We start from the raw sequence: 26,619 nt of genomic DNA, 5'->3' as shown, positions 1-26,619 counted from the left end.
CAGCAATGAAACTAAAGCAGAATAATTTGCTCAAAGCGGCATCAAGACAAGCACTGACTTGACTGACACAGAGTAGTAAACAAAATTCACTGAAGCACAAAATTTGCTGCCAGAGTTGACTCCCCTGTTCATGGTCAAGTTTTGTGTATGTTCTCTTCTTTTTAAAAATTTTATTTTATTGTAAAGATGCTGTACAGAGGGGCTACAGATACATGAGTAAGGTACATTTCTTGAACATTGTTTCCCACTCCATTTTTGTTCTCCCACTATCCCTTCCCTCTCCCCCGCCGCCAAAGTTGTAAAGTTCATTTCTCACATAGTATGTTGTGAGTCTCATTGTTGCAATGGATCATCCTTTGTACTTCTTTCAGCATTTTGTTATATCCCTTTCCTTACCCAAATCAGATAAATGTATATACAAGATGGAGGGTACCAGAATCAAAGACAGAGACTGCTAGGGATAAACTAATGGAAAAATAAAAATAAAATAAAATAAGAAGAAAGAACTAGATACAGTACATTGACGACATCAAGATTGACAACGGAAAAAAAATCTGTTGTTTACAGACCTTGGAGTTCATTTCAATTAGCATCATTTTGTATGGTCATATGTACATAATTCTTGAGCTATTATAATTCTCTGCCAGGACTATCCCAAGCATATACTAATTATTACAAATGAGGGAAACCATACAGCCTATGTTTCTTTGGGTCTGGCTTACTTCACTTACTATGAATTTTTCCAAGTCTTTCCATTTCCTTATGAAAGGGGCAATGTCATTCTTTCTGATAGAAGCATAAAATTCCATTTTGTATATATATCACATTTTCTTTTTTTAATATATATCTTTTATTGTTAATATACTGTACAGAGGGGTTACAGTTACATGAGAAAGGTAATGAGTACATTTCCTATCAAGCATTGTTACCCCCTCCTTTGTTTTTCCCTTATCATCCCTTTCCTTCACACCTTCCCACCTCCTCTCCACCCCCCCCGCCCTGCCAAAGTTGTAAAGTTCGCATTCTTTTTTTAAACTATTTTTATTGTTTAAAAAAATGTACAGAGGGGTTACAGTTACATGAGAAAGGTAATGAGTACATTTCCTATCAAGCATTGTTACCTCCTCCTTTGATTTTCCCCTACCATCCTTTCCCTCCCATCTCCACAACTATACTCCTCCCCTTCCCCTCCCTCCTCCCCTCTCCCCTCCCTCTCTTCCTGCTTAAATTGTAAAGTTCGTTTTTCAACATAGTATCTTGTACATCCCATTGTTACAATGGGTCAACCTCTATCCCTATTTAAGCATTTTGTTTTTTCCCTTCCCCTCCCCGAGCTAGAGAAGTGTATACACAAGATACAGGGCACTAACATCAAATACAGTGAAAACAGGGGTTATATTTTGGGGGAGGAACATACAAAGAAACAAAAAAAAATCACATGGTACATTATAAATATGTTAGGCACAATAGCAAGAAAGAAAAATACAGTTGTGTCCCTATCTTAGGGTTCATTTCATTTAGCATCATCTTATATGGTCATATGTACATAGCTTTTGACCTTTTCTGCTGTCCTAGACATACACTAGTTATTGCAGATAAGGGAAACCATGGGATCTATGTTTATTTGGGCATGGCTTACTTCACTTGATATAATTTTTTCCAAGTCTTTCCATTTCCTAACAAATGGGGTGGTGTCATTCTTTCTGATGGAGGCATAGAATTCCATTGTATATGTATGTGCATATATATCATATATATTATATATCACATTTTCTTGATCCATTCATTTACTGAGGGGCATCTGGGTTAGTTCCATATTTTAGCTATGGTGAATAATGCCGCAATAAACATAGTTGTGCTGGTAGCTTTAGTATGGCCTTGTTTGTGACTGTTTGGGTAAATGCCCAAAAGTGGGATTGCAGGGTCATAGGGGAGTTCTACTAGAGTCTTTTGAGGAACCTCCATACTGCTTTCCAAAGTATATACCACATTTTTTTTGATCCATTCATCTACTGAGGGGCATCTGGGTTGGTTCCATATCTTAGCTATGGTAAATAATGCTGCAATGAACATAGTTGTGGCATAGCTTGAGATAATTTGGATAAATGCCCAGGAGTGGGATTGCTGGATCATAGAGGAGTTCTATATTTAGTCTTTTGAGGAACCTACATGCTGCCTTCCAAAGTGGTTGAACCAGCTTACATTCCCACCAGCAGTGTATTAGTGTTCCCTTTTGACCATATCTCTGCCAGCATCTGTTATTTGTTTTCTTGATAATGGCCATTTTAACTGGGGTGAGGTGGAATCTCAATGTGGCTTTGATTTGCATTTCTTTTATGGCCAGAGATGTTCAGCATTTCTTCATGTGTCCATTGATCATTCTTATTTCCTCTCCAGAGAAGTCTCTTTTGAATTCTTTAGTCCACTTATTAATGGGGTGGTAGTTTCCAAAGGGATTTGTTATTGGGTGGTTTAATTTTTTGAGCTCTAGGTATATTTTTGATATGAGAACCTTGCCTGTTGTATGGCTAGTGAAGATCTTCTCCCAATCTGTGGGGTTTCTATTTATCTTGCTAGCTATGTCCTTCCTGTGGAATCTCTGCATCTTAATGCAAGCCCATTTATAGACTTTCTTTAATTTGTTGCATTTCTGGATCTTTTTCCTATGTTTTTTATTATAAAAATACTGTACAGAGGAGTTACAGTTACATGAGCAAGGTAATTAGTGCATTTCCTATCGAGCATTGTTTCCTCTGCCTTTGTTTTTCCCCTACCATCCATTCCCTCCCACCTCCACAACTACCCCACCCCTTACTGAAGTTGTAAAGTTCATTTTTCAACATAGTATCTTGTACATCTCATTGTTACAATGGATCTTTATTTAGGAAATTTCAACCTGTGCCATGAAGCCCTAGCATATGCCTTATCCCTTCCTGTAAAATGTTCAGGGTCTCTGCTTTTACCTCAAGGTCTTTGATCCATTTGGAGTTGATTCTGGTGCAGGGTGATATAGAAGGATCTAACTTCAATTTTCTACATGTGTGGCCAATTCTGCCAGCACCATTTGTTGAAGAGGCTGTCTTTTTTCCATCTGATAATGTTGATTCCCTTATCAAAGTTTAGGTGGCTATAGGTCTGTGGGATCATGTCTGGGTCTTCAATTATATTCCATTGATCTTCATACTTGTTCCTGTGGCAGTATCCAGCTGTTTTTATAACTACAGCTTTATAATAAAGTTTGGGGTTTTGTATTGATATTCCCCCAGCACTGTTCTTCCTGCTAATGACTGTTTGTGTTATTCAGGTTCTTCTATTGTTCCATATGAACTTTGGGATTGATTCTTCTATGTCATTAAAGAATGATGTTGGGATATTGACAGGTATTTCATTGAATTTGTAGATACTTTGGGGCAGTATTGCCATTTTCACGATGTTAATCCTCCCAATCCAGGAGCATGGGAGGTTTTTCTGCTTCCTTAAATCTGTTTTAATTTCCTTTTTTAAGTTTTTAAAGTTTTCATCATAGAGGTCCTTGACCTCTTTGGTTAAGTTTATTCCTATATATTTTATTTATTTAGAGGCAATTACAAAACAAGTGTGTATGTTCTCTTGTATAGAAAGAAGCTTCTGCTTGTGGTTCATGCTTTTATCTGTTATCCAAACTCAGATCTTGAGACTGGATGAGTTAAAGAAAAATATATATGTAAAATATTTATAAAAAAAAAACATAGAGTTGGAAATCGTTTAAATAGGGATACAGGTGGACCCATTGCAACAATGAGATGTACAAGTCGTTATGTCGAAAACGAACTTTACAACTTTGGTGTGGGGGTGGGGGGAAGGATGGGAAGGGGAAACAAAGGAGGAGGCTACAATACTTGATAAGAAATGTACTCATTATCTTGCCCATGTAATTGTAACCCCTCTGTACAGTATTTTCACAATAAAAAAATGAAAAAGAAAAAAACAAACAAAAAAAACATAGAGTTGGTACATACCATGAGCTCAAAGAATCAAACACCCATATAGTGTGCCTGCTCTACAAGCAATAAATCAATGTCAGTCTAAAGTAAAGAGATGCAGGGTGGAAAGAATTTGCTCAGTAGATTCTTTCTGCTAAGTGTCTCCAATCCTCCCTTTTCTTCTCTTTGAAATATTCCCATTAAAATGCTGCATGCGTAGAATTGTTTCATTATTTCAACTTATAATTGCAGTTACTATCTATATTATCTGATCCCTCTGGGTTCTCTCCCTTTTTGTTTCTCTGATGATTTCTTTTGCCTGCTCCTTGACCTCATCTCTTCTTTTTAGTTCTTCCTTTTCATCTCTCTCCTCCAAGAATAAAAATAAAGATTTAGAATTGTGCTGTTTGATTTTTTAAGGCATAAGTAGTTCAATTGCCATCTCTCATTTTATCATTCGCTATTTGAATCATATTAATTGTACTTATAATAATTCAATATCCATCTTATTAGCAATGAATTTTTAACCCTTTCCAGTAGTCCTTTAAAGGTATTAGATGTGCCATATTTTGTTTTGGTCCATACTATATATTTTCCTAGGCTATACTGTGAGGATGTCCACATTTATATTTCTATTAAAAGCAAGAATTAGGAAATAGGAAAGAGACATAGGTATAGAAGTAGAGGGCAGCACAATGTTTTTCTCTCTCTGCTTTGACTGGCTTCTCTAAAACTGACTACAGCATTTCCATCGTTAAAGGTCCATCAATACTCTCTTCTCTATGGTGACAGCTTCTGTTAAGATTTCCTTGTCTTAGATAACGTGATGTTTGGAAAATGACCCTTAGATAAGTATTTAAATGTTTTTTTCTTTCATGCATTTGTTTCTAACTCATTTATAAGATTATTTCTTTGTAGCTTTGTATGTCCCTCCCCCACAGTACAACCCCTGCTTTCACTATATTTGATGTCAGTATAATTTGTGGAAGAGATGGGGAAAAACAAGTCGGTTAAGGATACAGGTGGACCCGATGCAACTATGAGAAGTACAAGTTGTCATGTCAAAAACGAACTTTATAACTTTGGTGCGGGGGGGGGGGGGGGGGGATTGGGTGGGAGGAGCGGGGGGGGGGGGGGGGGAGGCTGGGAATGGATGTGAAGGGTAAACCAAAGGAGGAGGCTGCAATACTTGATAAGAAATGTACGCATTATCCTGCCCATGTAATTGTAACCCCTCTGTACAGTATGTTCACAAATAAAATTAAATTAAATTAAAAAAAGAAATGTACTCATTATCTTGCCCATGTAATTGTAACCCTTCTGTACAATATGTTCACAAAAAATAAAAATTTAAAAAAAAAAAAGATTTCCTTGTCTTGTTGCATCCATGTCACACGGGCTCCAGGAGCACATTCAAGGCCTAGAAATGGCAGCAGCTCCCTACAATTGTTACTGTCTGGATTGTTTTCCAGTTTCCTGTCCAATTTCTCATCTCTTATTCTACCAATTTTATCAGTTCCCTCTAGTAAGTTATTCCTGTTAGAAATACATAGAATAGTTTCTATTTTCTTGACTAACCCTGATGTATGCATCTATTATAGTGAATAAGACACTATAAATGAAGTTATAACTGGTTTCATATCTACTTGTGACTAATTAGCTGGAGGTTACGTCATTCAACCTTAGATTTGTGAATTTTTTATGGAAGAAGTATCATAGTTTACTCTGAAAGCTCTCTAACTCACTTGTCTTATTAAAACTCTATTTCTCTATAAAATGTAATGGCTGGGTTCTGCAACATGTGAAATCTCAGAGTTGTAGTGTTGTAGTCTTCTTTCCATGAGTCTATACTTCTTATCCTACACTGTAATTTAAGTTTGTATCAGCAGTTGGTTGTATTTATTTCAGGACCCATTGGTGTTGCTTGTAGTGTTATTACATAGTGGAATCAGTGACAGGCCAAGCATTTCTGATAACAAGTCTGTATGTAGACTTCTGTAACACATAGAAGCAAGTATGACCATTTGGAGAGCAACCATTCTTCCCAATTATCTTCTTATGGCTGAGGAAATCATGTAAATTGGTCCTCCAGATTGAGTCTTCCAACAAAAATGACAAATCTAAAATATACTCCTTGCTACTAAAACAAGTACTATTGTCATCTTTTAAAAACAAAAATATTGTCAAAGTGATGTATATAGGGGTTACAGATACATATGTATGGTATGAACATATGTTCAACATTTCTTGTTGAGCCTGTGAACGTCTACCTAATTTTTCTCCTGTTTTCCCTTCCTCCAATTTCCCCCCCCCCACTACAGTTGTACAGATCATTTTCAACATAGTCTTATGAGTACCATGGTTGCATTGGTTCCCCCTTTGTCCTTTGTCTCACCATTTTTTGTTCCCCTTCCCTTCCCTAATCTATATATGTGTATATACAGTAACCAGGGTACCAAAATCAAATACAATGACAAGGGATAAACAATAGGAGAAAATGCAAAAGAGATAAGAAATCACATAGTACATAAAAACAACAACAACAACAAAGAAAAAACTCTTGTGTCCATGTCTTGGAGTTCATTTCACTTAGCATCATCTTATATAGTCATATGCTCATAGTTATTGAGCTACTCTGCTCATCTTTTAGGATTATCCTAGAAATATACTAGTTGTTACAAATGAAGGAAACCATGGGACCTATTGGGTCTGGCTTACAACAGATGCTGGAGAGGATGTGGCCAAAAGGGAACACTACTACACTGTTGGTGGGAGGGTAAACTTTTTCAACCACTCTGGAAAGCAGTATGGAGGTTCTTCAAAAGACTCCACATAGAGCTCACCTATGACCCAGCAATCCCACTCGTGGGCATTTACCCAAATAACCACAAACAAGACTAAAGCTACCAGCACAACTATGTTTATTGCAGCATTATTTACCATAGCTGAGATATGGAACCAACCCAGATGCCCTTCAGTAGATGAATGGATCAAGAAAATGTGGAATATATAAGATAGAATTATATGCTTCCATCAGAAAGAATGACACCACCCCATTTGTATGGAAATGGAAACTTGGACAAATACCATTATCTTTTGTATGAAAGTGACTGAGCTCTAAATAAGCAAAGTTCCTGGTACAAGTGGACTATGGAGTAGGGACTGGAGGGCAGCAGTGAGTGGACTGTGAAGTATCAGATACACAGCCTGCATCCTCATCCTGTACACATTGCAAAGATGTTCAAACATCTCTATGACAGCTAGACAGAGATGGTATACAATCTTTTGTACCTCACCACGAGGCCCAAGCACTGGTTGGATGTGTCCCAGAAGCGAAGTATTTTAGGTGCTCCACAAGGAAGTAAAGAAAATGCCTAGAAGTAGACACCCTAGAAGAAGGGGTGATGCATGCCTCAGGAAGCTACTACCAGAGTGTCCTTTAAGGAACTAACATTGTTAACATTTGAAAGCCTGCCATACAGATGTAAGCTACCAAAAGTGATGAGCATAGAAACAACCAATACAAATGGATAGCTACCTCACTGCATGTATCAAGGAATGTTCTTAACCAGAAGCTGTAAGACTCCTTCTCATCCCTCTACGTCCTCACCAAATTTCAGAGGAAGGGCAGAGACACAGAAAGAACATCCAAAATAAAATGCTTAATCATAAATGACAATATTATAGAATTGAATTGAGATGTCATCCGGATAGCCTCCTACTAGCCAGCAGTAAAGATAGTGAGCTTTTACTTGGAACAGTAAAAGTTACAGAAAATGCAAGCACTTCATTATTTTCCAGCCAAGTTGATCATTTATCATTTCAAACATGTTTTATGATTTTTATCTTTATTTCAAGATTTGGTTGGTAGATAAATTCACTTTGTTAATCAAAAAAGAAAAAATATAAATTGAAAGCATATTATGGAATGTTAGGAGCAATTTTTTCCATATAAAAATAGGATTTAACCAAAAGAGGCTTCATAGACATGTCTGGTGAATATGTACACTTACAAACAGAAACAGGAATTTGTACAACTTGAGTGCTGGGTTTCTATTTTATTGTAAGGCTCCTTTCCAAAGATCCAACCTGACCTTTCTGATCTAGCTCTTTCTTTCTATCTACATCTTTCTAGCAGAAATGTCATCACCAGAAATTGATGGAGGACAGAAAGAAAATTATAAGAAATTAACTGAACTTGACAGTATCTCATATCCATCTCATGCTTTCAGTAAGAGGCAAAGGATTTTTTAATGAGAAGACTCTAAACAAAAACCAATGAAACAAGAACATTAGAATTTATTTCCTACAAGTTGTTTTTTACTTATTTGTTGTGGTTTGCCAAAAGAACCTTAGCAAATGCTAATTGAAATGCATAATCTGTACATGCATAATATTCTCTTAATGGTAAATAGGAAGTTTATACATAGACAAACATCCTAGAAAAATAGCCCTACTTTTATTTACATGTTGGCCAACTATGCTATTGCTAGTATGCCAGCTTCTGGAAGACTGCTGTCACCAAAAATCTCTCAGAAATAAACAGAAATTTCTATGTATATAATAAAAGCACCAGTGGTGCTTATTTGCAATTAAGTCTAGTATATTCATCAATTATTTTTCTTCAACACCTTCCCATGAATTGTCAATAAGTTAATTAATTCCCAGCTCTCTGAAAGGCTGGCACTTAGGGGAAGTAGGGCTTGAAGGAGAAAGTTAGATAGCAATGTTCAATGCAGCAGTCTCCAGAAGGAAGTAGAGCCAGAGTAAGGGGAAGAAAAATGGGAATGGCTAGCCATAAACAAATATGACAGTTTTCCTAGGGCAGACTTCTGTTCAATTTAAACACTATCACAAGTTGAAAGTAAATATGTCTTTTCCCAATGGTGTATCTTTTCTAAGGAACAGAAATTTGGAAAGGGGATTTGCTTTTATTCTCATCTTCAATCACTGGATAATATTTGCTTAGACTCCAAAGTAAAGTAGACAGAAGAGTAACCAGAACCTGAAGAAAACAGTCCCTGATTCCACTCTGATTAACAGGAAATGGCTGGTTTTGCCTCCTCTCCTAGGACCTCTTGCTTGTTTTGTCTTTGAAGTACATGAGCCAAGACAACAGCAAGTTTCTTTTGTTTTTTTAATAGAACCAGTGACAAACAGTGAAATGCCAAGTTGAAATGCACAGGATATTACCAAGTAAAATGCAAGAAGGAATTTGGAAGGCAGATTAGGGAAATGTGAGCCCAAATCTGTGATTGCCAACTGCTCTTAATAAACTGGGCTGAGGTCAAAGAACACTTGGGAGTTTATTCAAACACACACAAATGCATGCACTGAACATGGCAGATGCTACTTCTCAGAATTTTAAGGAATATTTTTTACTTTAAAAAAGTAAGAGTCCTTCAGCATTTCCATCAAGTTATGGATTTCTTCCCTTTTTGTAGGTGAGGTTTTTCTCTATATATGCCCAAGTTCCCATCTATGGTAGGTCAGGACTTTTAGAATGTCCCTTGTTGATGTAGAGCTAGCATATTCCTCAGGCCCCTGGAACTAGATTCTACTTGTGGTTTCTGCATTCCCTCAGAAAAGTCACACTAAGGTCAAGCAGTAATTCCACAATGGAAAAAGTGACCAGTGCATGTTCTCTAAATGTTTGCAGACCACTCTTGGAACAACTCTCCATGTGCATAACCAAGTTAGTTTTTCCTATAATAACTATTTGCTAGATTAACAGGAAACAGAAGGTATTCAAGTTTGCAAGCCAACACTAAAGGCAGCTGCATTCAGCATATATAATAATAAAATATAAGAATATTTGTAAACTATGTTACAATTTTTAAATATAATACATCCTGGATGATAAAAGTTTTGAATCCTTAAATCATCAATGTTTTGGATTCTCTTGAAAAAAATAGTCTTATGGGGGAAAAAGTATTTAAAAAATAGTATAATAAACTGGGCACTGGTAGCTTATACCTGTAATCCTAGCTACTCAGAAAACTGAGATATGAGGATCACAGTTCAAAGCCAGCCTGGGCTGGAAAGTCCATGAGACTTATCTCCAATTAATAAATAGATAAACAGAAGTGATCCTGTAGCTTAAAGTTGTAGAGTGCTAGCCTTGAGGCAAAAAAAGTTCAAAGACATCACCCAGGCCCTGAATTCAAGCCCCATGAACTAACAGAGAGAGAGAGAGAGAGAGAGAGAGAGAGAGAGAGAGAGAGAGAGAGAGAGAGAGAGAGAGAGAGAGAGAGAGAGAGAGAGAGAGAGGAGAGAGAGACAGAGAATCTTTGAAGTCTTTTAAAGAAAACTCCTTCTGGGTGCCAGTGGCTCATGCCTGTAATCCTAGCTATTCAGGAGGCTGAGATCTGAGGATCATTATTCAAAGCCAGCCCACTCAGAAAAGTCCATGAGACTTATTTCCAATTAACCCCTCAAAGCCAGAAGTTATGCTATGTCTCAAAGTGGTAGAGTACTCAGCTTGAATAAGAAAGCTCAGGGATAGTACCCAGGCCCTGAGTTCAAGCAACTAATAATCAAAGTAAATTTTACAATGACAGGTGATTTGTTTAATTTGTTTTTCCTAGGGGGGAAAGTCCCGAGCACTAAACAAACTTGCTTAAACACCCACTACCAACCCCCCTCCCATTCACTAAATAATTTATTTGCAAAGTTGGTCTAGAACTGATTAATTCATACAGCACTTTAGGGTATTTCTATTCTGTTGCTATAGCTAGAAAAAGAGTTCTTTCTCTACAAAATCCTGCTTTAAGCTATAATATATTTGCAGAAATCAGAATTCAGGGAAACTCCTGCCAAGCTAGACTCTGTTAACTTTATTCCATTACCATCTCTAGAGTATTAGTACTGGTGATTTTTAGATCTTTGATCCCACCATATAAATGAAAAAAAAGGAACAATATGCTAACAAACAATCAGCACAATAGTTTATTAACAGTTCTATGTGCTTGTATTCTATCAGTACATTATTCAGGATAGGCTAACTGCTAAAACAATGTAATGATGCTCATGACTTCATACAACAGAATTCTTCTGTGTCAGGTGAAAGATCAGTGAACCCATTTGGTAAGCAACCATCAGGAGATGAGTCAAGAATCCAGTGTGTTTCAATCTGGCACCTCCACTATCCCACAGAGAACAAGAGCCCTTGTTGAATGTTCCTTGTCTGTATTGGTAGGGAGAGACATAACATTGAAGGCCAGACATTGAAACTTTGTGTATCCCTTCTGTGAACATGCTTTCAGCCAGAAACAATTTACATGGGGGAAAACTGAGAATGTATTCTACCTATGTACCCAACAAAGAAAGAAACTGATCTAAAGAAAAAAATAACAGTTATTTGGTGACTTTACAGAGAATAAGCAGAGAAACAATGCCTGACATCATTGAACTTCTATCTGGAGGAAGCAAAAAGTTAAAAATTGAGGTAAGAAGCTGGGCCCTGGTGGCTCATGCCTGTAATTCTAGCTACTCAGAAGGTTCAGATCTGTTGATTGTTGTTAAAGCCAGACTAAGCAGGAAAGTCCATGAGACTCTTGTCTCCAATTAAGCACCAAAATAGCCAAAATTGAGGTTGTGACTTAAATAGCAGAGCACTAACGTTAAGCAGAAAAGATTCAGGGACAGTATGCGGTCCCTGAGTTCAAACCACAGGACTAGCACAAAAAATTATATATTTTTTTCATTGTAAAGATATTGTACAGAGGGGTTACAGTTACATGAGCAAGGTAATGAGTGCATTTCCTATCAAGTATTCTTACCCTTGCCTTTATTTTTCCCATATGATCCCTTTCCTCCCCACTTCCCCAACATTTCCTTCTCCTCCCCCTTCTGTAAGTTGATATTAGGCAAAATGATAAGAACTCACACGGGTTTCTTGCTTGCTATTGTTTCTAACATATTTATAAGGTACCATGTGATTTTTTTGTTGCTTTGTATGTCCTGCCCCCACAGTATAACCCCTGTTTTCACTGTATTTGATGTTAGTATAGCTTGGGGAGGGGAAGGGAAAAAACCAATTGTTTAAATAGGGATACAGGTGGACCCATTATAACAATGGAATGTACAAGATGCTATGTCGAAAAAGGAACTTTACAATTTTGGCGGGGAGGAGGGGGATGGGAAGGTAGGGATGGGAAGGGGAAACAAAGGAGGAGGCAACAATGCTTGATAAGAAATGTACTCATTACCTTGCTCATGTAATTGTAACACCCCTGTACGGTATTTTCACAAAAAAAAAGAGATGTCAATTAATGTAAATTTTATTTTTACAATAATTAATTAATGGAAAGAATTATAGGGAGCAAGGAACTAAAATCTCAGAGAAATTGAATTCAGGGTATCCCTTGAGTTAGTCTATTATGACAATAAAAAGAATTCAGAGTTTTAGAAAGTAACGAAGAAATAATGGTCTAGCTTTATAATGGTTATAGGATAAATAGCAGTCTCCACTTGAAAGGTCTATAGAAAGGAGTGTATTTATGGAAAAGGCCAGTGTCTGCTACAGCATTCGTGTGGAGAACAATGTCAAGAATGTCAGGATGTTACTGATGATATGGCAGCCGGGAAGTCTGTAGCATTCTGTAGTAGATGATGAGAACAGGGGTAAGTGGTACATTGAGATTAACTTTGCCAGAGCTAGGGCTTATACTGTGGCATGTCTGTGAGTGTCCAATGTAATAAGGAATGGGTCTTGGTCACTTTCTCTTGACCTCCTAAATACACCAGAAGACCTAGGAGTAGGTGTGACTTCAGTCCTCAGGCCATTCAAGAGCTGTGCATTTATGCCAAATATCTGCTGTCTACTCTAATATGGAGAACAGAATGATGAGGAACATCCAGGAAAATGGAGTCTCAATTCATAATATAGGCACTGACTTCAAATTGTTACATCTAACCAACTATCTTATAAATTTGTTCTGATTGACTCAGACATATACTAGTTCTTGCAAATAAGGGAAACCATTGGACCTATGTTTCTTTGGGCCTGGCTTACTTCACTTAATATAATTTTTTCCAAGTCTTGCCATTTCCTAACAAATGGGGTAATGTCATTTTTTCTGATGGAGGCATAGAATTCCATTGTGTATATATACCACATTTTCTTGACCTATTCATCTACTGAGGGGCATCTGGGTTGGTTCCATGTCTTAGCTATAGTAAATAATGCTGTAATAAACATAGTCATGCTGGTAGCTTTAGTGTGATCATGATAGGGAAATGAACCCTAAGATACATATTCAAATTTTTTTTCTCTCATGTGAATGTTTCTAACACATTTATAAGATTCTTTGTTGCTTTGTATGTCCCTCCCCCACAGTATAATCCCTCTTTTCACTGTATTTCATGTTGGTATAATTTGTGGAGGGGAAGGGGAAAAACAAATTGTTTAAATAGGGATACAGGTGGACCCATTGCAACAATGAGATGTACAATTCATTATGTCGAGAATGAACTTTACAATTTTGGTGCTGGGGTTGGGGTGGGGGGTAAGGAAGGATTGGGTTGGGGGACAAGGGGAGGATGAGAATGGATGGGAAGGGGAAACAAAGGCAGAGACTACAATGCTTGATAAGAAATGTACTCATTATCTTGCCCATGTAATTGTAACCCCTCTGTACAGTATTTTCACAAAAAAATAAAATAAAATAAGTATGTTCTGAAACCCTTTAAACACATAAATAAAAGTTTCTTTTATTCATTGTAGCACTTCATTTTCACCACATTAATAAAACCAAATCCCTTTATCTCTCCAAAAATTCACATTGGTGCTGAATATCAAGCCAGTATTCTACATATGATGCCTTGTCAAACTTTTAACACACCTTTGGAAGACTCTCAAAAATAAAGAGAAAGAAGGCCTCCAATGGTCAGGTCCTTTGGGGATCCAGTAGCCAGTGCTGGTTCTACAGCTACTATTCAGTGCAGTGTTGCCATAGATCCCTGTTAGCCTTGGCCCACAAGCTCTTCTACCACTGAGGTCTCTATAGGAAGGCATGAAGGAGACTTTGAACTGACCTAACACAAGATTCAGCTGATAGCCTTGTCATTTTCTCAGGCCAGTGGGAAGCCTTGCACACTGGTATATAAAATAAGACACTCTATGGGACCACACTTTCTCATAAAGATCAGCCTGTTTCTAATAAGCTTTTTGATATCTATATGAACACTCATCAGAAAGCCCTTATGCCAGCAAAGGAAGCTGAACAAACACAGATTGTGTTGCCTAAGTCTGAAGTGACCTCATCTACCATTGGCTATTCTAACCATCACCTCCTGGAGTGGTGAGAGGACTATCTGTGGAAACTCAAACTCCATCTGAAGTGGGTACATTGCTATAACATTAGGGAAAATTCTCCTCATTATCTGACTTTATCCAGGCTAAAATCTTTCCCTATTAACAGATGTCTGAGCCAACTGGCCAACAACTTCTTGACAAATAAATCACAACAGAGTCTCTCCAATGTATAACATGTTGTTCTGTGTTTGGTTTAAATGGTGAATTATCTGTTTTTGATTTGGTAAAGTTCAATTATTTTTTAGTAAAATATGTATAAAACAGAATTATTTCCCATCTTAACCAAAAGAAAAGAAAAATAGGTATAACAGACAACATAGAAGAAAGCATGTACATTCCTTCTAGCTAGCTTTCATGCCTTCAGTCTCTAGTTTTGCTTTTCCTTCATACCTTCTTTCCTGATGTAGCATTCAGTTAGTCATTCAACCAGTTGTTTTGATCCACTGTTGTGTGCCAGGAGCTATGCTAGGCAATTGTGTGTGAAATAGAGTTACAACAGCTTATTTCTTTAGAAAATAACATATTGCCTCTTTCTTCAAGGAACTCATTAGATGGAGCAAATAAAGTTATAACTACATTTCAAGGTGATAAAACTATTATATGTAATAAGTGTTCTGGGGGAATTGTGAAAAGAATGATTAACCTGTCTGGAAATAGTAGAGAGATTACATAGTTTTCATTTAAAGTAGATCCAAAAGTGTGAGTAGGTAGTTTCTACATAGGAAAGAAAAGCATTAAATTGGTGCAGGTTTGAGCAAACAGGAGAAGTACAGATATACAACAGATTGAAGGAAGTACATCGAAGGTGTCAGGGAACTTTAGACAGCTGAAGACCAAGTACGAAGAGCCTTGAATGCCCAGATCAAAAATGCACAGAAGAGCAGAGGATTTTAGGGAGGTGAGTTGTAATTGGATTCGATTTTTTTGTGTGTGAAAATACTGTACAGAGGGGTTACAATTACATGAGCAAGATAATGAGTACATTTCTTATCCAGCATTGTAGCCTCCTCCTTTGTTTCCCCTTCCCATCCCTTCCCATCTCCCCCACTCCCTTTACCCCTTCCAACCCCTACACCACCACCCCCCAAAGTTGTAAAGTTCGTTTTCTACATAACGACTTGTACATCTCATTGTTGCAATGGGGCCACCTGTATCCCTATTTAAACGATTTGTTTTTTCCCTTCCCCTCCACAAATTATACCAACATCAAATACAGTGAAAGCAGGGGTCATACTGTGAGGGAGGGACATACAAAGCAACAAAGAAATAATCTTATAAATATGTTAGAAACAATTGCATGAAAGCAAAAACATTTGAATACTTATCTGGGGTTCATTTCACCTAACATCAACTTATTTGACCTTTTCTGCTTGGACTGGATTTTATTAGAAGTCTCAACTTCATTGTACAGAGTAGATTCCAAAGGACAAAATCCTAGGCAGGGAGACCACTAGAGAAGGGGGCATAATATTTAAATAAAGTAAAAGGCTTAAAGCAAGGTATTTCTCAAGGGCATTGCATCATTTTGTTCTGACTAGATTTAGCCCACAATTGGAAGAGATCATTTGTTTGAGAATCAAATTTTCTAAACGGTATCATGTTCCTTTTTAGTGCTTTAAATTAAAGCTAATTTTAAATCCATCCTTGATGAAATTCCAGTCACGATTCCCTTTCTGAAGTCTAAAGGTACATAAAAATATACTTCTAGCTTATATAAACATAGAATCACAGATTCTCGGTACTTGAGAGTTTTACTTCTCTTGGTTAACCATTTGTCTGATGTTGGAAGCCTTTCTGGGTTATCTTTGCCAAGCCCTCTTCTGATAGAGGCCTGATCATCTCCAAGAATGAAGTTTATCTGGTAAGGTGTTGAAGAGCGTGGGCTCTGGGATTAAGCAGACCTAGATCTGAATTCCTGTTCCTTAGCTTCCATTTGTAGGAACTTGGGCAAGTTTTTAACTTTTTCTTCAGTGCTTTAAATCTCCATAAAAATGGAAATGATGTCATTATATAACACATAAAATTATATAAATGAGAAAATCATATATGTACAACACTTAATACAATGCCAGCATATGGTAAGCCCTCCAAAGTGTTTGATAATTTTGTCATTATTATTGTTGTTGTTGTTGTTGTTGTTATTATTTATACCATTAACAATTTGGTTTTAGGACATAATTTGGCAAAATAAAGCCAGTGTTCCATTAACCATAAGTTACCATAAGATTTTAGATAAAATGGTTTACAAAGGACTTGCATAACCTCATAGATATTCTGTCAGGCTTTTCAAGATTTCAAAAGTACAAACAGAATATTACTTGAAGCATTGAATCTATAAAGCCTTGTCAATTCTTTCTGGCCCATGGTCATGTACACTTAGGAGATTTGAATGAACATAATTTGTTATGTTACTTCACATAACTCCTGGGCAATAACTGAAATGGCAAATTTATTTCAGTAGCACTTAGAGTAACCATTTTCCTGACTTTAAGAGTTTTCAGTTAACACAATGGCACTCTAGACAATAAACAGAATCCTAACCAAAATAAAAAGGTTTTTATGAAGTTTCTCTTAAATTCACAGTAAATTTCCAGCTGAGTTCATTCAAACACACAATGTTTTTGTCAAGATAGAGTATTTGATAATAGACAAAACATAATAGAATCAAGATTCCAAAAGCAACAATACAATACTTCTAATCCATGTAGATCCCATCTGCCTTGCTAGCAACTTCTGAAGTACATATAATGAACATCTTTTGTCATGCACATTCTTCAATTCAATTAAAGATCTCTTCACTCTATTAGTCAACTTTCTCTAGTGGGAGAGATCAGAGAAAAACTATATCTATAAACATAAAAGGGTTTATGAAATTAGCTTACATGATTGGAGGCTAGATAGTTCATCAAAGGCCTGTATGTTAGAAAGGCAGAGAATCTAGTAGCTGCTCAGTCCAAGAAGCTAGAAGCCTCAGAACAAGGGAGACCAATGACGGAGTTCCAATTTGAGGCTGAAGGCTTGGAAGGTCTCTGGAGATTGACTGGTGTTAGTCCACATTGAAAAGTTGAAGAAGATGGAGACTAATGTACACAGTGAAGAGTAGTGCCAATAGATGCACTCACTCAAGAAGAATGGAGCTTGCACACATGGATTGGCTTCCTCCTTTTTCCTCCTTTTACTCCATTAGGTCCCCAGTCTAGTAACTGTGCTGCCAACATTCAGGGCAGGACTTTCACCCCTCAGGTTCCCTACCACATGTTAATCATCTTGGGAAATGCTTTCACAGATACACCCAATGTTTCCTTTGCCAATCTTCTAAGCATCTCTCAATCCAGATAGGCTGCACTCAAAATTGATAACACCATATTAAAATTTAATAATCCTTTCTTACTATTTAAGAATATTACTGTAGCCAGGTGCCCATGGCTCACACTTGTAATCTTAGCTCCCTCAGAGGCTGAGATCTGAGGATTTAAGTTCAAAGCCAGCCACGAGACTCCTCCTATCTCCAATTAACTACATTAAACCAGAAATGGAGCTATGGATCAAAGTGTTAGAGCATCAACCTCAAGCACAAAAGCTCAGGTACAGCACCCAGGGCTTGAGTTCAAGCCTCAGGACCTGCAAAAAAAAAATGAATATTGTAACTGAGCATGAATATATTTTTAACTGGGAAAATCTTGTCACAATATATTCTCATAAAATATTTTAAACATTCTTTTCCATCTTCAAATTTATTTTAAAGTTGATATTTTCTTTTAAACAACCATTTTAGATATTCTTAAATTTTTAATATTTTTGGTACAATCATTAATAACATTAATTAACTAATACTATGTAATTCTTAAGAATATTCTTGGAAAAACTGATTTCATTTCCTTAGAATACATGCTGTAGTTGATTTCTGGATTTTGTGACAGTTTTTTTTTTTTTTGAGGAAACTCTATACTACTTTCTATAATTGCTGTTCTAATTTACATTTCTACCAACAGTGTAAGAATTTCCTTTTCTCCACATAACTCCCAATGCTTGCTATCTTTCATCTTATTTATTTATTGGTACTGGTGCTTGAACTTAGGACCTCAAGATCTTGCTCAGTTTTTTTCACTCACAGCTGATGCTTTACTATTTGAGCCACAACTCCACTGCAGGCTTTTCTCCCAATACACTAGAAATAAACATCTCTCCAATCTGTCTGCCTAAAGTTATCTCCCAAACATACTTAAGATCTCAGCCTCCCGAGTAGCCAAGATTAAAGGTATGAGCCACATCACTCAACTAGTCTTTTATCTTATTAATAATAGCCATTTTTACTGGAGTGAGATAGGGTCTCGGTGTGATTTAATTGACTTTCTTCTGATGATTTAATGATACTGAACATATTTTCATGTATCTGATATGTATTTCTTTGCCTATTTTTAGATATGCCTTTTTTCTTTTTAAACCTTTTAATATTTTTAAGTAGTTGTACAGAGGTGTCGCCATGTAACAAATGCAATGCATGTTGATCAATGTGACCCCTTCAACATTCTCACCTGCCCTTCCCCTACCCACCTTTCCTTCATTCTTAATTCTGTAGGTTATATATTGGATTCCTGTCTACATTTTCCTCTTCTCTCATTCATTTACCCGTTTCCCCTTTGACCTTGCTCTACCCATTTGTAGTACCCATTTCCTACTGCTTTATTTTGCTGAATTTTGATTCTAGTTTTCTAAGGATTTATGCTATTTATGATCTCACTTGAATCTACTGTATTTCAATTAATACATTTGTATACACTTGCATATGCCTTTTCAGGTAAATTATACTTAGAAAAGAATGAGTTCTGGGAGACTACAGATAACAGTTTTGTGCTGCGTATCTCAAAAAGATAGAAGGACTTTGAATGTCTTCTCTATAGACAAATGATACATGTTTGAGGAGCTAGATATGTTGAACCTGACTAAAACATTTTACACTATAGATAAGAATCAAAGCATCACATAGTATCTTATAACTATGTATAACCTGATACATAATTTGACTGATACATATTAGTCAAAAAAATAAATTTAACTATAAAAGCAGAATATCACCAGTACTCTTTTAGAATAGCCAGTGTACTTGCTTGTGAATAATACAAACACAAAAAAATGGTAGAAGATGGGAGAGAAAGGTAACTTACTAGACATTAACAGACATTTAGGGATTAGCCTACCTAAGCTAGAAAATCTTCAACTATATACTTCTGCAATTCTTTAACTAAAATAAAATAAAAACTGACTGGAATCTTCTTCTCAATATCAGTGGTGATTGGTTCCAAGGGCAGCAGGGCATCACCAACACACACACACACACACACACACACACGCACACGCACACGCACACGCACACATACACACATGTATATGTCCACATGTACATGCACAAACACAGGCATTGAAGTCTGCAGAAGCTCACATCCCTCAGGAAAATGGCACAGCATTTAAATATAACATACATAACCATTCTGTTTATTTCAAATCACTTCTAAAGTGCTATCATATCTAACATGACATAAGTACCTGCATTGTTTAAAAATTACAAGAAAAATGAGCATATTCAGCACAGATATAATAGTTTCAAATATTTTTGATCCACAGTTGGTTGAATTTCAGACTGGGAACCTAAAAATGTGCAGAACTAACTGTACATTTAATTTTTTGACATAGTAGCTACAAATATTCCAAACCATAACCAAAAATAAACAGTGATTAAATTGAAGTTAGAATAATTCTGTTGTTGAAATGGAGAGAAAAGAATACAGCAGCAAGCAGCCAGAAGAATGTAACTCTTTGGTTTACTCATAAATAATTAAATTTAGTTAAAAATTATTTACTAGATACTTTAACTAAACATTATCCAAGAGTAAAATAATCATGAAAGCACAAGCAAATGATTTTTTAAAATGGGGAAGCTACAATAGTAATGAATATCAACAACCCACAAATCACCCCTATAAATTATGAAAACTATGAAATTTTTAGAGGAATGCATTGTCCTGAGCTTATTTTCATAATTTTCTCAAATTTTAAATTTTCATAAATGATATTGGGCTTAAGGAAGCCATGATAATGGTTTCCTTACAATATTTTCACCAATTTTATCTGTACACTTGTGTTTCTATTTCCATGTTCATAATCTATTATATTTCATAATATATTTTACAAAATAAACCTAGTATTTAAAATAATAGGATCACAGTAGATGGTACCATTCATCAATGAACACTGAGGTGCTTTTCTCAATTTTATACTATTGTCTTCGAATATTATATCAACACTACCATTTCAAGATTCTTTCCACATAATCTACATATAGATTCTTACGTAAACTGAATCACCTAATAAGGACTCTAAGCTTTTTCGTGTATAGAACATAATTCAAAAAACATTTTCATAGTATAGTTCCTACAGGGACTTTTACACTAACATCCATAGCTTAGGAAAATCTTGGAAACCATTTCTCATTAACTTTTAAAAATGGCCCGTGTCTATAATAATCATTTCAACAAGATTTTGAATCTTGACCACCATAGCCACAAAACTTTAAGAGATTTTACTATCAAAACTGTAAAATCTGTTGTTTTAAGGTTTGATTGGTAAGTATAAAACATGTTTGGGATGATCTTTGCACTCGTTTTCATAATCTTTTAGTAGCTGAATGTCAAGATCATTGATGGATGCAATTTTGGGGTTTTTTTTCTTGTTGATTTTGACATTCTGTTGGTTCCTATAAAGGATTCTCAAAGAAACAGTAAACAATTTGATAGCTTTTGTTTTATTTAGAGCTTGAATTTGGTAAAAATCTAGTATCTATTATTGTATTATGATTTAAAGTTTTTCACTTTTTTATGTCTCAACAGTGTATCAATCTCAAATGTGTATACCTAATATGCCCATTTTGTATTCTATTAACTCGCACACTATTTCCCTCTAGTGTGAAAATATTTCTTTATAAACTTAACTCTAGATAACAACTTTAAATTGTTTTGCTTCTAGACATCTAGACATCATTTATTTTTGCTTTTCCAGAAAGGAATCAACCATGAAAACCATATAAATTGTTTCTTATGTAGTCATAATTTACAATGAATAATTTGAAGTGTTAAAAGCTTGGCTAATTGATTCATTTTCATTTACTAGTAATTAGTTATAACACTTTTCATGCAGAAACATTCCCTTTTACAATGATCAAATTTAGTTGTGTGACATTCTGACTCATCGTGTGGATGACATTTCATCACAACTTGCTGCAATATCACCTTGGAAAGTTAGAATCAGGAACTTGATAAGTGTAATACTTGATTCTCACAAAAGCCTCAACTCCAACAGAATGACTAGAAAACATCATTTTTTGTGGCAGCCAATTCATATTTGCCCTTGATTTTTCCACCAGATGATACCTGACACTTTACTGTAAGAAGGAAGGGGCTTTATAGCACTGCTATTCATTTACTTTGGTAGATTCTGATTAAGAAACCTGGAGTTCCTAAACTAAGAATCAAATAGTGATTTGTTTTCCAAAAAGAAAAAATTTTAGTCATTTAGAACCAAAATACTACCAAAATGGGAGATTTCAACAACTATGTCTTCTTATCTTCCCTGCACTCAATAAAATCTCTTTAGTAACATTTCTACCCAAACATATGAGCTCACATCTGTAATCTTAACTGCTCAGGAGGCAAAGAGCAGGAGGAGCATAGGTCCGATCACTTAGTAAGACCCAGTTTCAACAAACAAGCCAGACGTGGTGCATGCCTGTTTGTAATCCAGCCATGCAGGAGGAATAGGCAGTCTCCTGAGAGTCCCAGTTTATATGACTCTTCTGACAATGTTCTGCAATGGAGGGAGACCTGAGCATGGATATTGGGGCACACAACTAGCAATCTGCCATTGTCATTTCCATTACTATCTCCCGGTTCAAGGAATTCTCCTTTCTTAGAAATCCTTCTCTCTTCCATACTAGTCTTACTGGAGTATTTCTGGTCCTTTGTACGACTAGTTTACTTTCTGTTGCCATGGTATTTCCCAATTTCCTCACACCTCATTCAAAACTCACGCTGTATATTTTCATCTAGCTTCTCTGTGGACCTCAGTGCATATTCATTGACAATCTGACTGTGTCAGTATGTTACCTTCCCAACTACATCTGAGCTTCATAAGACCAGAGACAAGGCCTTTTGCTCCTCTGTGTTCCTGGAATTTGGGGACATGAGCTTGTACCTGCCTTATTTGATGAGAGATTTGAGGGCACTTACATCAAACATTCAAAAAATGGTGATAAAATGTTAATAACAAGCTGAAACAAGAAAAATAGGAAGTCGAGACAAAAAGAGGAAGTAGAGAGTATAATAAAATGCATATGGAAAGAAAACACATCCTTTTAGTACAGTACCCTACCCTGTGCCAGGCTTTACCGCACACCTTATATGACATACTTTGCTACTCTGATGAACATAAGTTCACTGAATTACATATATCATTCCTGGTAACCAAAGAGAAAGAAAAGGTGATTGGTTGTAAATTACTATTGGAAAGGAAGAAAAAAAAACTATTATTACTATAACCAAACCCCTCTCCTATCAACAAGTGTTAAGAGAAATTTCATACACAGGTTTTTAGAATGTAATGTTTCAGTAGCATTCTCATGTCACACGCAGTGATGGGCTTATAAAGATGTTTCTTGTAGCATCCATGACGAAAAGCCTGATATCTAACATAGTGAGAGCTATAGAGGGCTAATGTTCAGTGGAGTCATTTTTTCCCTTGAAACTGCATTGAAACAAAACCTGGATTAATTGGAGCAATGTGCATTCTTTAAACAGCACATAAATTTCCTTTTCTTTTTTTAAATGTTTTTAATTTCCTTTTCTTTAGTGGAGTTTTTATATTAATCTATCTATATATCCAACATATGAAGCTACATGGGAAAATTCATAGATTGCCGACAAGAGTTCAGGTTCTGCCCATTATTGTCTATAAAGCCCTGAGTAAATTGCTTATCCTTGCCTTTGCATTCTTCTTTATCTCTGAAGTGAGAATAGTAATGGCATTTTTTTCATTGGGTTTCATGGGGCAATATAATAGTAATATTACTAAGACTATTAGACCAAGATGAGGCTCATGATAACTGCTATTTTAAAACTTCATTTTAAGTAGATGATAATAATTAAATACTTACATGAAAAGGGAGGAAGTGGCCCAGATTTTCATTTGAATGAATAGACACAAGTTATTCATTCAGAACTCTCTAGTTAGGAGAAAAATGGTAAAAATCTATCAACATGAATAAAATTGAAGGTTCTACTTTGCAATTTAAAATTTTGAAGTCAGATTTTTCATGTCCTTCCTTTTGAAATTTAGGTGATTGAAAATATTACTAAAAGGAAGAGAATAGAAAAGAAAGATGCAAATATTCTCAGTATTATTCTAAAAATCAGTTCTTAGCAATAGAGTGCTCATAAAGGTGGTATAATGAGACAGAGAATGTAAGAAAAGTAGGATTAAGTGCTTATCTACAAACTGAGCTTTCGGAAATTCATTTTGCCTCTTATTATTTTAATTTCTTCATCTAAAGTAAGAATTCATCTGTGAAGGCAAACTTCAAAAGCTATAAGACAATCTTACCAGGCACCTGTAATCCTAACTACTCAGGAGGTTGAGGTCTGAGGACCATAGTTTGAAGCCAGCCTGAATGGGAAAGTCTGTGAGACTCTTTATGTCCAATGAACTAACCTCCCACCCCAAAAAAACCCAGAAGTGGAGTTGTGGCTCAATTGGTAAGGGACTACCCTTGAGCAGAAAAGCTCAGAGACAGAGCTCAGGCTGAGTTCTAGCTCCAGGACAGACACAAAGAAGAAAAAAGAAAAACAAGAAAATAATCTCTTCCTCTTTATCATTGTTATAATAAAAATACTGGTAATATGCAAAGGTTGCTTATTATGGAATTAATGATAATATTTAACAGTGCTTTCCTATATGTAAAACAAAATGATGTTCTAGATATTTGAAAAAGCAAACGTATTGCCAATGGAAAATGTTTTAAATGAGAGTAAGCCTAATTTCTGAGAATGGTTAAGAAAGCCTGAGTAATTTTCACATCTCTAATACCATGGCAGCTTTTCAGAAAGGGGATCATGACCCTTAGTGCCAGCAGCGTTATAAATCTACGACACAGCAACCACTCAGCCATGTCTCATTATTCACAAAAGATCCTACTTAAAATAGACCTTCTGTGTTCCCTTCCTAAGACACTCTAACCATGTGTCAGACCCTCTCAATGACCTTATGACAGCCCACAACATTTTTCTCTTCTACCTGAAGTGTCTGTCATCTGACTCCCTGAGAAAAAGGTGGTTTCAAACCAAGCCATAGCTCCTAGAATACAGAGATGGTAGGGGTTTTCTTGTTTATTTTCTTGGGAAGAAAAAGCCTTTATTCTTTTATTTTCTTTAAGTAATTGTACAAAGGAGTTGCCATTTAACAAAGTTATTTTGATCAATGGCATCCTATCAACATTCTTGCCCAGCCTTTCCAACCCACCTTTCCCTCATTCTTCTTATTTTTGTAGGATAGGCATTAAATTCTCAACTGTATTCTCCCTTTCTTCTCTTCACTCATCTACCTCTTACCCCTTGACCCTGACCCTTTCAAGTACCAGCTCCCTGGTGTTTAGTTTGAACTTTGATTTTGCCTTTCTAAGGCATTATATGATTTGAGCTCTCCTTTGAATTTGCCCCCTTTCAGTTAATACATTTGTATATATACTTGCTTACCATCCAATGTATTTCCTTACAAGTCATAAGCTAAATCCAGCTTCTGTGTATAAGGAAAAACATGCATCCTTTGTCTCTTTAGGCTGACTTGCTTCACCTAACATAGTTCTTTCCAGATCTTTCCATTTCTTTACAAATGGTACACTATCATTCTTTCTAATGGATGAGTAAAATTCCATTGTGTATATATACCATTCCATTGAGGAACATCTGGGCTGATTCCAGACCGTAGCCATGGTGAATGTAGAATCTTTTGAATAAATGTCCAGGAGTGGAATTCCTGGATCATAGGGTATTTCTGTGTTTAATCTTTTTTGATCCAAGACTGGGGCTTAAATTGGTATCTAAGCTTTCGCTCATTGGCTAGTACTCCAACAACTGAGACAACTGAGATATACTTCCACCTTCAATGTGTGTGGGGGGGGGGTGTATGTGTTTGGGGGGAAACCTCCAAACTGCTTTCCACAGTTGGTTTCTGTCTTTGTAGGATCATGGAACTATTGGACACCCTCAATAACTGTTGAGTATCAGTTTGTAACTGAAAGAGTGTAGTCATCAGACTGTCTTCTCAGGAGTGTGTTTTGTGGGCTACAAAAAGCCATTTTTGCCTGATGAGTAAAAGATAGGACAAGAAGAGCATTCAGTTGAGAAGAGTGAAGCAGAGGGGCAGACAAGCATTCTTGGTCTCACCATGGTCTAGGAGAGCACTTTTGTTATGCAAGTACATATGAAAACTTATTAGGAGGAATGCAAGCAAAACAAAGCCCATGCTGTTAGTTAAACAGTCTCCCTTCCTCTTTTGGTTCAGTTTGTTACCTTAACTCAAAATTAGTATGAACCAGTTTAAAAAAACATAACAAAGTTATGATACAAATCTATATGAGCCCCAGACTTGCCAAGAAATGTTTTACTTCATTGCAAAACCATATTTACATAGTTGATTATGTTTTAAAAGTCAAAGATAAGCATAGAGTTTTTTAAAGTGAAAGATAAACAAATATCATTTGCTACTATGGAAAATATACTCAGTCTTCACTCTAAAAATAGACAATTAAAAGGAAATAATGCAGTATCTAACTTACCTTTGAAGCTGAATTTTAATTCATCACCATTTTAAAATATCCAATTTTATAATGATTTAGTCAAAGACCAAAAAAGGGCAAAGTCATTTGACAGGAGGCTGGTGAGGAGCAGGCTGTGTCCTGCATTATTCCACAAACTGGCAATGATACCATGTCCTTACTGTGTAAATATGTGAATGACTCTCACATAAGCCAACAATCACTTTTAGCAAACTCTCAGGACACGGCGGGGGGGGGGGGGTGGGGGGCGGGGGGGGGGGGAGAGACAATTTGCCTTTGTGTGGCTGTTGGGAAATAATATAAGGATATCACTGGGGAGGGCATCCAGTGAAAAAATGTCTCATCTGAATCTCACTGGGAATTCACAACCACTTTTCAGGTTGATAGAATTAGAGGACATAGAAAAACAAGCTGAGTCATGCCATAAGGAAGTCTTTTATTCTTCTTTTACTTTTGTTTTT

General features: G+C 36.2%; 1 protein-coding gene across 1 annotated transcript in view; it reads right to left on the bottom strand.

The window, feature by feature from the left end:
* Pde1a (phosphodiesterase 1A) overlaps window positions 1-25,179 on the bottom strand; it is a 362,766-nt gene extending 337,587 nt beyond the window's left edge. Inside the window, exons 1-2 of the mRNA XM_070019653.1 lie at window positions 25,077-25,179; window positions 23,483-23,551 (exon numbers count right to left, since the gene is read on the bottom strand). The gene's annotated coding sequence lies outside the window, so the exon portion shown is untranslated. The remainder of the gene's footprint in view (window positions 1-23,482; window positions 23,552-25,076) is intronic.
* Window positions 25,180-26,619: the final 1,440 nt, after the last annotated feature.

The sequence above is a fragment of the Dipodomys merriami genome, unplaced genomic scaffold, assembly GCF_024711535.1.
Source record: "Dipodomys merriami isolate MVZ:Mamm:240054 unplaced genomic scaffold, mDipMer1.0.p SCAF_1, whole genome shotgun sequence".
Classification (NCBI taxonomy): domain Eukaryota; kingdom Metazoa; phylum Chordata; class Mammalia; order Rodentia; family Heteromyidae; genus Dipodomys; species Dipodomys merriami.
This window is presented reverse-complemented; position numbering and strand designations above follow the sequence as displayed.